Source organism: Python bivittatus, unplaced genomic scaffold (assembly GCF_059951505.1).
Source record: "Python bivittatus isolate LINGU-HERP-01145 unplaced genomic scaffold, Pbiv_v1 ctg000060_np1212, whole genome shotgun sequence".
Classification (NCBI taxonomy): domain Eukaryota; kingdom Metazoa; phylum Chordata; class Lepidosauria; order Squamata; family Pythonidae; genus Python; species Python bivittatus.
In genome coordinates, this window is record NW_028277044.1 from 3646388 (window position 1) to 3662500 (window position 16113).

Sequence of the window (16113 nt, forward strand, 5' to 3'; positions counted from 1 at the left end):
CTGAGAAATTTGATTTGTAAATTCTGATACAAATTAACCTAATTTGCACCTCTCAAATAGATTAGAGTTCAGTTGTCCAATGGATTCACACTAGTCCAGATGCTGTAATGAGATTGTAGCACCCCAAACATATCTGCATAATCCTTGCTTTGTTTGATTTGCCTTGCTTTGTCTAAATCTATGTTTAGGTTATGGATTGGGCTCAATTTTTTGCAGGATTGTTTTTTTTTTTAATTGCAGTTTAATGTAGGATTGCTTTCTCTTATATAAGCAAGTGGGAATTCACATCAAACTTTTGAAAACAAATTGAACAAAGACTGCAATCAAGCAGAGGGCATTAATTAATGTATGAGCAGACAGTTGACACTGACATGCAATAGACTGATTAGTCTGTTTAGACAGACTAGCTCCCACAGAAATCTTATCTATCCTATTATGGATTTTCTGAATTCTGCATTTTACTTTTATGATACATTTTCAGTTAAGTCAAATAAGCATTAAAATCTACGTATGGATTTCAGGCTCAGCCACTTCCATGAATTTTACTTGTTCTTCAGATATTCTCTTTTCCAACGGGCATCATGTCCTGGGGTTAGGAAACAAGTAGTGCCTGCGTCATTTATTTGGGCTCCAAGATCACCGCAGACGGAGACTGCAGCCATGAAATTAAAAGACGCTTGCTCCTTGGGAGGAAAGCTATGGCAAGCCTAGATAGCATATTAAAAAGCAGAGACGTCACCTTGCCGACAAAGATCCGCATAGTCAAAGCTATGGTTTTTCCAGTAGTAATGTATGGCTGTGAGAGCTGGACCATAAAAAAGGCCGAGCGCCGAAGAATTGATGCCTTTGAACTGTGGTGCTGGAGAAGACTCTTGAGAGTCCCCTGGACTGCTAGGAGGTCAAACCAGTCAATCTTAAAGGAAATCAACCCTGATTGCTCATTGGAAGGATCGATAATGAAGCTCAAGCTCAGATATTTTGGTCACCTAATGCGAAGAGAGATCTCTTTGGAGAAGACCCTGATGCTGGGAAAGATTGAAGGCAAAAGGAGAAGAGGACGGCAGAGGATGAGATGGTTAGATAGCATCACTGAAGCAATGAGCATGAAACTGAGCAAACTCAGGGAGGCAGTGAAGGACAGGAAGGCCTGGCGCAATATGGTTCATGGGGTCACGAAGAGTCGGACACGACTTAACGACTAAACAATAACAGTGCCTGTGTCATGAAGTCATTGTACAAATGATACAAATTGCATCCTTATATCAAATATGTAATTTGTGTCATAGTGTTGTTTCCACTATGATATCAGGATACAGGCAATATAACTATCAGATCATAGTTTCCACCAGATACCTATGCTAAAGAAGTGATTCATACCACCAACATCTATACTTGGGATGAAGAAGAAATGTTCATTTTAACATGAACCTACTCAATTCATAGTGTCTCTAAACTGGAATGAACTAGATCTCTGAATCTGTGCTTTTCATATATTGCTATTCAGTTAACAATTTTTTTAAAATGCTCATATTGAGGGGACATGTACATCAAATGTATATACGTACTATAAGGGACACAAATAAAAATGTTAAGAATCTTTGTGTGGATATCTTCAAAGAAGCCAATTTAGAAGCCAATGTAGCCACAGGAGCAAACAAACATGAAGTCGGATAAATGATAGCCTAGGTAAAATAACATTCAACGACTTCACCCTATCTTTATCTGTTCCACTCAACCCCTTATAAATATGTAACTTGAGTGCCTTCTCCCACTAAACATGGTTTGTCCTACCCTATTTTAGTCAACCAAAATGTGCTCTCATTCACTTTGTTTTATATCAATGTATAATAAACTAAAGACCAGAAAAATAAAAGCAGTAGGATAAGCAATCCAATAGTGAGATTTGTAAAGCAAGGGAAGTGATAGTATTTAACACCCTGGATGTTTACAATTTATTCAGTTCCCCCTCCTCTTCACATTATTCATTTAATTCCAGATGCCAGGCACCTTCAGTGTGACCCTATTTTCTCTGTCTCTTTCATTTCGAAATACAGCCTCCCATTGTCCTTGACTGCTGCCCATTAACAGCACTCTCCATAAATCTTAATTGAACACAGCAGTGCATCACAGGCTTATCCTGTCTACACAGTTACTTAACTCTTCAGGCACGAGCCTACAGCAGGAAAGATAGATGAACAGGTAAAAAGGATATACAAGTGCTCTGATGTCATTTACAGGTTCAGGGTGTCAGGTTCGGTCAGCACGAGGCTTCAGGGAAGCACGGGGCTGCAGGGAAGCTCGCAACCAGACCACGCGGAATCCACCGGCGGTAGCTAGCGGGGAAAAGAGGAACCGAAAGCGCCGCTAATTAACGAGCCACCTGCGGCCAGCTAAACAGGAAAACCACAGCGGAAGCTTTTAACTATGAACTGATAACGGCGCGAGCATGCAAGGAACGGGGCCGCAGGGCAGCGAAACAAGATCGCAACGCAGCACAGAACCCGCGGGTCTGCACGTAGCAGGGAGGGACCAACCCAGCCGGAGGGGGACTGGCAATCAAGGACAATGGACTCTGACCGACCCTGCCATCATGAACGATCAGGGGGGACATTGGGGGGCCTAATAGCCCACAGTCGCAACGCGATCACGAGGCGGGAAAAAGCGCGGGAAGGGGGGAATATAACAAGTGATGCAATTGTACCAAGCCAGTCCTGGCTTTGCTTGTGACTACTACGTTACGCATGAGTAAACCTTCTTTGTGAACAACACGTGTCACGAGAGTTTCTCTGTCGAACGGGGCAAATCTTACATAAAGCCAGGACTCACCGTCAGCACTACCCGGTACCACCGAGGAGCGTTTTCTTTCTCAATACAGGCATGACCAGCGACGAGGAATCCGTGGGTCAGCTGGAGCGCGAGGGATCCAGGCTCGCGGAAGGGCGGTCGGAGCCGCCCGGGAGCGACGGGGCAGCGGCCAGGGCCGGGCGCACTCCATCCGAGCGGTGGTCGATGGGCGTGAACCAAGGACCAGACGATTCAGGCGTTACGATGACCCGGGGTTCAGGGTTCCGGAACCGTGAGTGGAGCGAGAAATTCGCCCGACTAGAGGAGAGAGTCGAGCGACGCCTAGACGCCGTGGAGGCGATGCTCCAGACCCTACTACAGAGAGTGGGGCCACCGGCGGTGAACGAGGAGGCGAGCGACAGGGGGGGCGGTCCGACACCCCCGCCGGCACCACCCACGGCGCCCCGGTCGGAGGACCAACGGGCGGCAGACGCCCTGAGACTTCGAGGTATCACTGGGAAGTTCTCAGGGGACCCCGAACAGCTTCCGCACTTTCTGACGCACGTCAGGGGGTTCATGCAGAGGGGTGGTCACCTATTCGCTAGAGACGAGGACAGGGTATCCTACGTGGCCGAGCTGCTAGATGGCCAAGCAGCCAGCTGGGTGATCGGGCTGTACGATGCCAACGCGGCGGAACTACGGAGTTTCCCGGACTTCATGCAGGCGCTCCGGGACAGATTCGAGGACACATTGAGCGCCAAGCGGGCGGAGGACGACATCCTACAGTTCAGACAGCGGGGCAAATCGGTATCGGAATATGCCCTGGAGTTCCGGAGGTTGGCCGAGAAGCTCGCGGACTGGCCGGAGTCCCTGAAGGTGAAGTATTTTAAGAGGGGACTCAACCCAGAGATCCTGGAACGGGCACTGGGGCGGGACGACCCGTCCACAGTGAAGGATTGGATCTGGCTGGCTGGAACGGCGGAATCGGCGTGGCGGCAGATCCAACAGAGCACAAGACGACGGGACCAGACGAGGGACCGGCCGAGGGAGAGGACCCCCGAGGAGAGACGGAGCGGTCGACGGCAGTCCACCAGGAGGCGAGAGGCGACCAGAGCCCCGAATCTGTGCTTCCGATGCGGAGGCAGAGGCCACCGAGCGGCGTAGTGCCCGACGGAGCGGGAAGGCGCCCCACCACGGCCCGAAGTCAAAACCCCGCGTGCGAATGGGAAAAGGACCGGTGACCGACCGCGGAAGGGGGCAGTGGCGGCGGTGACCGAGAAAGGACGCAGGGGGTGGTCAACCCCGGAGACAGCATCCTCCGGAGAGGACTCGGAGCCGGCGGGAAACGAGAGGCGCTCGCACTGAACGGCGTCCCAGTGCGAGCAGGGGAGTCGAGGCGCGCGGACCCAATAGGAGACGAGGACTGCCCACCGTTCCGGGTGAGGATACACGTCCGGGGGGTGAGATCCGGAGGGGAGGCGCAGCTACGGGCGCTACTGGACTCGGGCTGCGCCCACTGCTTGATGCACCCAGCGGTGGTCTCGGGGCTCGGGCTACAGCTGAGGCACCTCCGGGAGCCCATTTCATTCAGCCAGTTAGATGGCACGCTGGCAGGGGGGGGGGCAGCTCAGTATTACACCGAGCCGGTCCAGATGACGATCGGGAGTCACCGGGAAGAACTGAGGTTCGTGGTGGTCCCGGTGGCCGACTACGTGGTGGTACTCGGCTTGGCGTGGCTGCGGCGGTGGAATCCACGAGTCGACTGGACGGCGGAGGCAGTGCGGTTCGGGGTCGACAGACCGGCGAGGGGCGAGAGCAGAGGGGACCGAGCCGTGGAGACGGAGGCAGCCGCAACCACCAGCGGGCAAGCGGAGGGTCCGGGACACCGGGAGACGGGGCGAGAGCAGATGGGGCCCGAGACCCGGGCGGCAACAGCAGCAGCAGCAGCGCCGGGACCCCGGAGACCCGCCACGATCCCGAGGCGAGGGGAGGCAGCGGCGACTGGCGAGGCGACCGCAAAGCGAGGGGCCGGACCCGGGGAACCCCCAACGGGCGGCGGAATCCCGAGGCAGTATCGAGACCTGGCGGCAGCGTTCGGGGAGAAGGAGTCCGACCAGCTCCCACCACACCGGCCCAGTGATTGCGCCATCGAGCTAGAGCCAGGAGCGACCCTGCCTAAGCCGAAAATGTACTCCCTGTCGAGGAGGGAGATGGGGGCCCTGCGCGAGTTCATAGACAAGAACCTAGCGCGGGGATTCATCCAACCCGCGAAGTCACCATTAGCGGCCCCGGTGTTATTCGGGGAGAAGAAGGACGGCTCGCTCCGTATGTGCGTAGACTACCGGGGGCTGAACGCAATCAGCACGGAGTACAAATACCCCCTCCCCCTGATGAAGGACTTGAAGTCGCATCTGTCGAAGGGGAGGGTGTTCACAAAACTGGACTTGCGCGAAGCCTACTTCAGAGTTAGGATCCGCGCAAAAGATGAGTGGAAGACGGCGTTCAACACCCCGCTCGGAAGCTACCAGTTTTCCGTGATGCCGTTCGGATTAAAAGGGGCCCCGGGGGTATTTATGCAGCTAATAAATGAGGTGCTGCACGACCTACTCTACCGGGGCGTCCTGGTCTACCTGGACGACATCCTCATCTACACCGAGACCCTGGCGGAGCATGTGAACCTGGTGCGCACGGTGCTCCAGAGACTGCTGAAGGCACAGCTGTACGCAAAGCTCTCGAAATGCGAGTTCCATCGAGAGCAACTAGACTACCTCGGCTACCGAATATCCAGCCGGGGAATTGAGATGGACCCGGCGAAAGTAAGGGATGTCCTGGGCTGGGAAGCGCCACGAACCCGGAGGCAACTCCAAAGCTTCCTAGGGTTTGCGAACTTCTATCGTCAGTTCATCCCGAACTTCGCCCAAATCGCCCTTCCCCTAACCAACCTGCTAAAAACCAAGGGCATTGGGAAACCCCCCAAGCCCAGCATGGCACTCGCGTGGACTGCAGAATGCCAGGGGGCGTTTGAGGAACTAAAACGGCGGTTCACCGCGGAGCCGATCCTGCGCCATCCCGACCCAGACCGGCGGTTTATAATCCAAGTGGATGCATCAGACGTGGCAACGGGAGCAGTCCTGCTCCAACCCAGCCCGGAGGGGGCCATCCACCCGTGCGCCTACGCCTCCCGCAAATTCACCGAGACGGAGAGGAGGTGGATGGTGTGGGAGAAAGAGGCGTACGCGGTCAAGTGGGCGCTGGCCACGTGGAGGCATCTACTGGAGGGGGCAACTGAACCGTTCGAGGTGTGGACGGACCATAAGAACCTCGAGGCCCTGAAGACCCCGCGTAAGCTAACCCCCAAACAGGCACGGTGGTCCCAATACTTCGGGAGGTTCAGGTTCACACTGAAACACATCCCCGGGAAGCGCAACTTCCTAGCGGATGGACTGTCTCGCATGCCCCAACACGCCAGCCTACGGGAGGAGATCGTGGACTCCGTCATCCCCGCCAGCAGGCTGGCTGCAAAGGCGGTGACCCGAAGCCAGACCAAGGGGGAGCGACGGGACGCGGCGTCTGAAGTAAGGCAAGGGTTCGCGGAGGCGGCGGAGTGGGACGCTTGGCTCAAGCAGAACCGAGAGGCGCTAACCGGCCAAGAGGGGTTGTGGTGGCACGAAGGAAAGCTGTACGTGCCCGAGGGTTGCCGACGGGAGGTCATGGAGAGAGCCCACGACAGCCGGAGCGCGGGGCATTACGGCTTCGTAAAGACACTCCACTTAATCCGGCGGCAGTTTTGGTGGCCCACGCTCCGGAAGGACGTGGAGGCGTACTCGGGGGGTTGCCCGGTGTGCCCAACAGCGAAAGGAGCCAAAGGCAAACCTAGAGGCCTACTCCAGTCGGTAGCGGAACCCGACGGCCCTTGGCAAGAGGTTGCCATGGACTTCATAGTGGAGCTCCCGGAGAGTAAGGGGAAGACCGCCATTTGGGTGGTCACAGACTTATTCTCCAAACAAGCGCACTTTGTAGCGTGCCGGCGAGTCCCCACGGCCGAGGGGCTGGCGAGACTGTTCGTGCAACATGTCTACCGACTCCACGGCGCACCTCGACGTATCGTCAGCGATCGGGGCGGCAACTTCATCGCGCGATTCTGGCGGGAGTTCCTGAAGCGGGTGGGGACGAAACAAGCCCTATCCTCCGCGGCGCACCCGCAGACGGACGGAGCCACGGAACGCCTGAACGGGGGGCTCGAACAGTACCTGCGCTGCTACGTGGGGCACCAACAGGACGATTGGGCGGAGCTACTACCATTCGCGGAGGTGGCATACAACAACGCCGTCCACAAGAGCACCGGGTTCTCTCCATTCAAAGTAGCCACCGGGAGAGATTTCGTCCCCATGCCGGAGCTGCCTCAGCCGGAATCCCAGATCAACTCCCTGGACGCCTGGTTCGCCCAAATCGACGAGACCCGGCGAGCGGCGCACGCGGCATTGCAAAGAGCCAAAGCCGACTACAAGAAGCACGCGGACCGCAAGAGGCTCCCCGAGGAAAAGTGGAAAGTGGGGGACCAGGTGTATCTGTCAACCAAAAACCTAAAGACGCATCAGGCATCGAAAAAACTCAGCCCGAGGTTTGTGGGGCCGTTCCCCATTTCGGAGGTCATCAATCCGGTGACCGTCAGGCTGACGCTCCCGAAAAGCCTCGGGAAGATCCACCCGGTGTTCCATTGCAGCCTGCTAAAGTTGCACCAGCCGGGGAATGCCTGGCACAAGGCGGAGGGAGTACCACCACCCATCATGGTCGGGGGGGAGCAGCATTTCGAAATCAACCGGATACTGGACGCCCGGAGGCACAAGGGGCAGACCCAGCTCCTAGTGCAATGGAAACATTTCCCCAAGTCCCACAGCAAATGGGTGAGTAAAACCCACATAAGGGCGCCAGACCTAGTGCGGGACTTTTACAGTAAATACCCCGGGAAGCCGAAATAGGACCGAGGGGGGGGAGTTGTCTTCAGGGGGGCGGCATGTCAGGTTCGGTCAGCACGAGGCTTCAGGGAAGCACGGGGCTGCAGGGAAGCTCGCAACCAGACCACGCGGAATCCACCGGCGGTAGCTAGCGGGGAAAAGAGGAACCGAAAGCGCCGCTAATTAACGAGCCACCTGCGGCCAGCTAAACAGGAAAACCGCAGCGGAAGCTTTTAACTATGAACTGATAACGGCGCGAGCATGCAAGGAACGGGGCCGCAGGGCAGCGAAACAAGATCGCAACGCAGCACAGAACCCGCGGGTCTGCACGTAGCAGGGAGGGACCAACCCAGCCGGAGGGGGACTGGCAATCAAGGACAATGGACTCTGACCGACCCTGCCATCATGAACGATCAGGGGGGACATTGGGGGGCCTAATAGCCCACAGCCGCAACGCGATCACGAGGCGGGAAAAAGCGCGGGAAGGGGGGAATATAACAAGTGATGCAATTGTACCAAGCCAGTCCTGGCTTTGCTTGTGACTACTACGTTACGCATGAGTAAACCTTCTTTGTGAACCACACGTGTCACGAGAGTTTCTCTGTCGAACGGGGCAAATCTTACACAGGGAAGAAATGTTTATGGATACCAGGATTAAGCTATAGAAACACAGTTAATAGCAGACTTAACCAAGCAATGTATGTGTCTCTATCAACAGAGATCATGGAAACCATATAAGTGATCTATCATGTAGGGACAAGGAAGAAGAAACACAATCAGCATTTGAAATATTTCTAAGATACAGTGGTACCTCAGGATACGAACTTAATGCATTCCATGACTCTGGGCATATCCCGAGTTGGTTGTAACCCGACGCAAATTTCCCCACAGGGTTCAATGTAAATCCAGTTAATCCGTTCCGTCCTCCGAATTTGGTCGCACCCCGAAGCAAATTTTCCCATAAGGTTCAATGTAATTACAGTTAATCTGTTCTGGCGTCCGCGGACCACGCGTCAGGGGTGGGAGAACGGCCAGGCGCGGCGCAGCGTGGCGGGAAAAAGGCCGGGCGCGGTGCGGCGGGAGAACGGCCAGGCATGGCGCAGTGCGGTGCGGTGGGAGAACGGCCGGGCACACCGCGGTGGGAGAACGGCTGGGCACTGCGCGAGAACGGGTGGGCGCTGTGTAAGAATGGCCAGGTGCTGCACGGCGTGGCGCAGCGCGGCACGGCGGGAGAACGGCCGGGCATGGCGTGGCGCGGCGGGAGAACGGCTGGGCGCAGTGGGAGAACGGCTGGGCGCGGTGCGGCGCAGTGCGGCAGGAGAACGGCCGCGGACCACGTGTCAGGGCGGAAAAATGACCTTACACCGAGGCGGAGTTCGCACATCGAGGTAAATTTTTGCGGCCGGAGCTGGTCGTAACCCGAAAGTTCGTTAGTAGAGGCGTTCGTATCCCGAGGTACCACTGTATCTTTCTTAGTAATCAAATAAGGCATTTCAAATTGTAGATGAGAAATTGCATGATACAGCACATTCCATCATTTTAATAACAGTTCACATAGCTAGGAAGAAAGTAGTAGATCAATGTTTGTCTGAACATAAAAGGATAGCAGGAAGCAAGCACTTTAATCTGAATTAAAGGATAGAGACTGCATGCATACTACAGTACTCCATGGTCTGTAGTCTACTCTACTCTACATATGATACTAAACCAGGACTATCAGATCTGGGATGCAAAAATCCCAGCATACAGCAAAGGCATACAGAAAACCTTAACCCTTTAGACCCACCTCTAGATCATCTGGATTTTTGCAGCCCAAATCAGGTAACATATTCCTACATCATTTGTTTTAACCATGGATTGAACAATCACTAACTAGGTTCACACAAAAAGCAGAACTATAAACCAGGGTTTACAAACCACATTGTCAGTGTCAGACCAGTTATCTTGACTGCCTCATTTTTTTTTCCTCTCACCAAAAAGATTACGGTTAAGGTTATCAGTTGAGGGTTGACAGTTACCTCTGCAAATTTATGTACCCATGCTATATTTTAAGAGTAGTATCAGGCAAAAAAGAAACAGACCAAAAGGTTATTGCCACATAACCAACTCTAGGATCAAATAAGGGTCTATCAGTGAGTATAAACTATGATGGCAATGAACCATGCAAATGCCAGGATCAACATTAGGGTGGAGCTTCCCAGGGGATTATAATTAGCCACCACTAAAAGATTATCTTGGTTTGATGGATATTGGTCCAAGTGCAATAAATGAATACATCTTTACCATATTTCAGAGTTCATAAATGTATTCTTCTGTCAGAATGTCTTCTCTCTGCTTTCATTTGGGAAGTGCCAATCCTACTTATAAATCAGAATGGGAACATGTGAGGCAAATGTGCCAACTTTACAGAATTTCTTCACTCTTCCCAGTTTCTTCAAATGAAATGTGATTACTAACTCTTTCCCATCTCAGTCTACTGTAATGGGTGCAATCGGTTCCTTTGGAGCTGATTAGGGATTTGTCAGTGGGACCTTAATAGTCTTGGAGCTGAACTTTTTTTTTTTTCCCTTTCTGCTCTCTCCATCATAAAATGCTTTTCATAATCAGCTAATTTGAGAAGAAAGGTTACTTGGAGGCTCTGGCCAGCCCTGGATTAACAATTAAGCAAAATAAACCCATGCTTAGGGCACCAAAGAAAGGGGAGCACCACAAAGGTTTTTTTCCTCTAGTTATCCTATCCTTAACTAAACCCCTCAACTTTAGTTTTCAGCATTTAATGAGTCTTAATGTCTTGTCAGTTAAGCAACGGAAGGAAGGAGTGGCGGCATTGTTGGGCTGTGCTTAGGGCATCAGTGGGCCTTAATCTGACACTGGCTGTGGCCCATCAAACCCAACAGGATCAGAGGGATCCAAAAGAAGCCAATCAATTCATATTTAAACTGAGAAATCAATGAAGAAGACAAGGCAATGAAAACAATGTTATTAATCCATAGAATTTGGAGATTGATTGATTGATTTAAACAGAATCAGGTCAGTGTTAGCTTTTAGTGACCACATGTAAAGACTCCCCCTGGGATGATATGTCCTCAGTTGGCCTTTTAGGTCTCTCAGTGATGCGTTTATTGCTGCTGGTCAACTTCCTCTGCTCTTCCTTTTTGCTTTTCTCACCATTATGGTCCTCTCAGTTGTCTTCTGTATCTTCCTGATGTGTGGGGAAGTAGTAAAGGAAAGTTGTTTAAATATTCATTGCAGAATTTTAGCTAATATAGTCGTGGTCCTTACATTCAACTTTTGTCTTGAATTTTCAATCCGGGGGAAGGGAGAATGATTAATCTTTGAAAAGTAAGGGTGTTTTTTTATTTGTTTTTTGTTTTTGTTTTTATCTTACGAGCTATGTGAACCTTTTGTATCACTCCCTGTAAAAGGACCAAGCTTTTATGAATATGGATTTCTTCTTCACTGTATGCACAGTACCATCTTGATTCCTTTGTAACAAAGTTGTGGATATGAGAACCAGAGTACAAGGAAGTGACCACTGGAGGCTGCTGTTGCACTAGGGAAAAATACCATTAAGTTCATTAAATTGGCTGTAAAGCCAAGGAGGCACCAATAGAGAAGTTCAGAAGTGGCTGGTTTAGGTATTTTGCTTGCTTAATTACTTTTAATTATTCAAAGACAAGTGCCATATTTTTCCCCAAGTAACTGCAGTTCTCTCATTCTTATCAGTCATTTTGATTTTCCAAGCACTAAGGCATATTCCATGTTAAGCTTCATTCTTAACAGGCAAAGGACGGCAAAAATTGCTGAGGTTTCATGATTTAAGGTTCTTCTGCACTTCCCTCTAACTGCAGCCTCATGACATTGCCTTCATCTCAGCAGTCCCAGAAAAGTGTTTCTGCTGCCCCACTCCTAATTGTCTCCCTATACTGCCATAGGCATGTCTCCTCTACTCCAGTCACTCAGCACTTCCCTCCATGGTTATTTTGGCTTCATCGGAAGGACACACCAGACACCTGGCTTCTGCAGATATATTCACCCACATAATGCCTGCCTGCTGTTTTTCCTAGTGCTTGTTAAGCCTTAACTGCGCTCCTTATAAAGACTAGTTTAGCTCTCTTTTAAAAAATGTGTTGATGAAGATTCTCAGTTATCTAGGTGGAATTATCTGGAGGTTGAGTCATGCCAACTGGACTTCTTTTCCTTTGGTTTGATGTGTTTCGCTGCTTGTCCAAGCAGCTTCTTCAGTCTAGAAAGTTGGTTAGGGGGGACCCCATAAACGTCTTCCAGGGTGGCTGCGTTTCTCACTAACATGATGGGCTCATTGAAGGGACTGATGAAAGAGCAGCATGAAAAATGGAAGACAAGTTGTGTCTGAGGCCTCCACTTCTATTGAGGGAAGGATTTTCCACTTTGGCATAAATGGATTTATGGATTCATCAGCAAAGATGAAACCATTACCATCCTGCTGGCCAACAAAGGAAGATGCACAGCTGTCCTGAACTCTGCAGACTACCACAATAAAATTAATTCACTCTTGGATGACCACCACACATATGAAAAACTGAAAAGAGACTCCACCAGCAATTATAAGAAAAAGGTGACAGACAGCTTGAAACGATTGGAACAAGAGGGCGCCATCGATAGGGCAACCTACCACCGCCTGTATCCTGGAAAAGCCACCCCCTGCCTCTACGGACTACCTAAGATCCATAAGGAAGGAGTGCCCCTCAGACCCATTATCAGCAGCATTAATTCAGGAACATATAATATTGCTAAACACCTTGCCACCATACTAGCACTTCTGGTTGGACACACTGACCACCACATTCATAACTCTGAAGAATTTGCTTTTAAAGTAAGAGTCCTGAAACTGAATACAGATAAAACCATGGTATCCTTTGATGTCACCTCACTCTTCACCAGCATCCCCATTACTGATGCCCTAACAGTGGTTAGGAAGAGACTAGAAGATGACAGCACCCTCGACAGGAGAAGCAACCTCAACCCAGACCAGATCTGCCACCTCCTGGACCTGTGCCTCAACACCACTTACTTCACTTCACAGAGGTGACTTCTACAGACAGAAACACAGCTGTGCCATGGATTCCCCTGTGTCACCCATTGTTGCCAACCTATACATGGAAGAAGTGGAAAAGAAAGCTCTCAGCTCTTTCCAGGGAATAGCACCAACCCACTGGTTCAGGTATGTGGATGACACCTGGGTTAAAGTCAGAGTCCAGGAGGTACAGGCCTTCACAGACTGTATAAACACTATAGACTCAGTTCACTAGGGAAGACTCCAAGGACAACAGGCTGACATTTCTACACTGTGAGATTCTAATTGGGACCTGTGGCAAGCTAGGAATAGGGATCTACAGGAAACCCCCACACACAGACCAATACCTGCAGTTTGACTCCCACCATCCACTGCAGCACAAACTAGTAGTCATCAGGGCATTACACCACAGGGCAGAAACCATCCCCACCTCCATGGATGCCAAAAAGAAAGAAAACAGACACCTGAGGACAGCTCTTAAGGCCTTTATTAAATCTGCTTCTAGATCCAACAAAAAAAAAAACAGCAGACAGAGCTGAGTACCAGAGTCAAAGGAAGAATTTTGTCATTCCTTACATGGCTGGAGTGTCAGAGAAGATAAAACGGATATTTGGAAAACACCATATACCTGTGTTTTTCAAACCCACTAACACACTGAGACAGAGGCTGGTACACCCTAAAGATCAAACATCAAAACATTAGAAGAGCAATGTAGTATATGCAATCCAGTGCAGTGAGGAGTGTTCAGAGCTCTACATTGGGGAAACCAAACAGCCTTTACACAAGAGGATGGCCCAGCACAGGAGGAGCAACAACACAGGACCAGAATCAGCAGTTTACCTTCATCTAAAGGAAAAAGGACAATAAAGTTCACATTTTGGACAGAGAAGATAGATGGTTTGAGAAAGGAGTAAAGGCCAAAGTGGAAAATCCTTCCCTCAATAGAGGTGGAGGCCTCAGACACAACTTGTCTCCCATTTTTCGTGCTGTTCTTTCATCAGTCCCCAGGAAGATTAAGACCACAACTTCACCAGGGAGGCAGCACATAACGACCCATTGGGGATGAGTGCGGGATTAGGGGTAAGACATCCACATCCCAAAGACTCTACTAATCACATTTCCTATTGTCCCTCCAATGAGCCCATCATGTTAGTGAGAAATGCAGCCACCCTGGAAGACATTTATGGGGTCCCCCATAACCAACATTCTAGACTGAAGAAGCTGCTTGGACAAGCAGCGAAGCATATCAAACCAAAAGAAAAGAAGTCCAGCTGTCATGACGCAGCCTCCAGACACTCTCTTTTAAAAGTAGACTTGACCTATTTTTCAACCACAAGTCTAGCACTCCTGTGCTGCGTGGAAGGTAAGTTAAAAGAAGGAAAGAGGTTTCTAGTGTTCTGAAAGCTGTACATTGCTAGTTCTACCACACTGTGTGCATTACAACATTTCTGCTGGCTCCTTCTCACAACCAGAAGGGTTTCCCTTCTGGGAACTTTAGTTTTGAGAACCTGTGCCCAAATGCAGTCAGTCTCATCCTAATCAGTCAGTGTTCCTGAGACTAGTAACATGCAACAGCCATTCTATAACTGTATGTTCAATATAAGTATCTCTATTTTTTTGGGCGGGGGGGCAGCAGCACCATTTTATACTGCATTCCAGATTTGGTGGCACCAAGTGCAAAAGTGAGATTGTTGTTATGTTCCAGCCAAGTTGGGGAAAAAGCTATTCATTATTGATTGATCCCTCCTTCTTTATTTCATGACTGTCCCCCATATCTGTTACTTGTCAGCCAGGCTATTATTATTATTATTATTATTATTATTATTATTATTATTATTATTATTATTATTATTTCATAGAGGTTTAGCATTCTCTCAGAGGACTGCTAAATTTGTGTTTCAAACTAGACTGACTGTCACGGCACAGATGAAGGGTTGTCCCGAGCAAGGGCATTGGGATTTTTTTAAATAGTAATTTTATTACAAGTTCAATTAGAAACATAAAAAGTAATAGAAATTAAAAAAAAAAACTAGAAGAAAATAATAGAAAGTGCAGAAATTAAAAAAAAATAGAAAGAAAAATTGAAAAAAAATAAGAATATAGTAAAGAAAAAGAAGAGAAATGTATAAAGAAATGATTTCCGTCTTCATCACAAGTATAAACAGTTTTAGTAACTTATCATCTTCTCTTAAAATACAACAAATGATTTCTTCTTCTTATATCCCATCTCTTATCTATAAACAAATCCTTAAAGCCTCGTCATTTCAGTCCTGATCAGCAAAAGTCCATTACTCTAAGGATTACCAGAGATAACAGCATATCTATTTTAACTTTGATCAAATAAAGTAACTTTATATTCTTTTCTGTTACTTTTAACAATCTTGATCTTTAGTCCTTTCAAATAATGTCCTGGAACTTGAATTCTTTTCATTTTTTTCTTTGTCTCTTCTCACAAGTTGCTTCAAAACATTTTGACAAGCCTCTTTTGTAAATCTAATATAGGGAAATTATCCATGTCACTCTCTTGGTTTGTTATTTGTACATCCCTTTTAATTATTAATATATAAGATGGCTTCTTTTTATGTCCAGCATAGCAATTTTTTCCATATCATTCTTGTAGTCTGTCATTTTTAAATCCACTTTCGCATCAGTCCCAATCTTGTCAGATATAACTTGTTCCTCTTTCATAACATCTTTTAAACACAGTCTATCTATAGAGGCAGACACTCTTAAAATCAACTTCTGAAGCCATTGCTCAAAAATATCCTTCAATATGTCCAGTGTTAAAATATTTTGCTTCATTCTGTATTAGTAAGTCAAATTTAAGTGTTTTTCTCCTTTGATTGTAATTGTTAGTTCCTTCTACTGTCCAACCTTCCAAGTCTCATCCTATCATGTTTTTGTTTGTTTGTTTTTAAGAAAAGTTTTAAATATAAGTTTAAGGACTTTTTTTTTTCCTTTTGGAATAAACAACAAAAGGGTGATTAGAACTTTGATTTTGGGAAGTTGTAAACAGACTAAGGGTCCAGATGGACTTGAAATAAGATTTTGGAATTAATTCTTATACTGTTATTCTTTCATGCAGAATTTTGTTTTGTTTTGTTTTGTTTTGTTTTGTTTTGAATTCTCTTTTTTAAAAAAAGGCATTGGGATATGTTGATTCCACTTCACCCCGTGCCCCCCATGGCAACCTCCATAGTCATCCAACCCCAAACCCCCTCACATTAAGGGAGAGAGATTGGTGGCTGTTTCCTGCTGGCAGGTGATACTTAGAGGGAGTTCAAATGAAGCCAGGGAAATCCAGGCACTGCTTTACTT

At 48.7% G+C, this 16113-nt stretch overlaps 1 pseudogene; it reads left to right on the plus strand.

The window, feature by feature from the left end:
* The first annotated feature begins 8833 nt into the window (after positions 1–8833).
* Positions 8834–13861, plus strand: LOC103054553 (uncharacterized; annotated as a pseudogene).
* The last annotated feature ends 2252 nt before the right edge of the window (positions 13862–16113 follow it).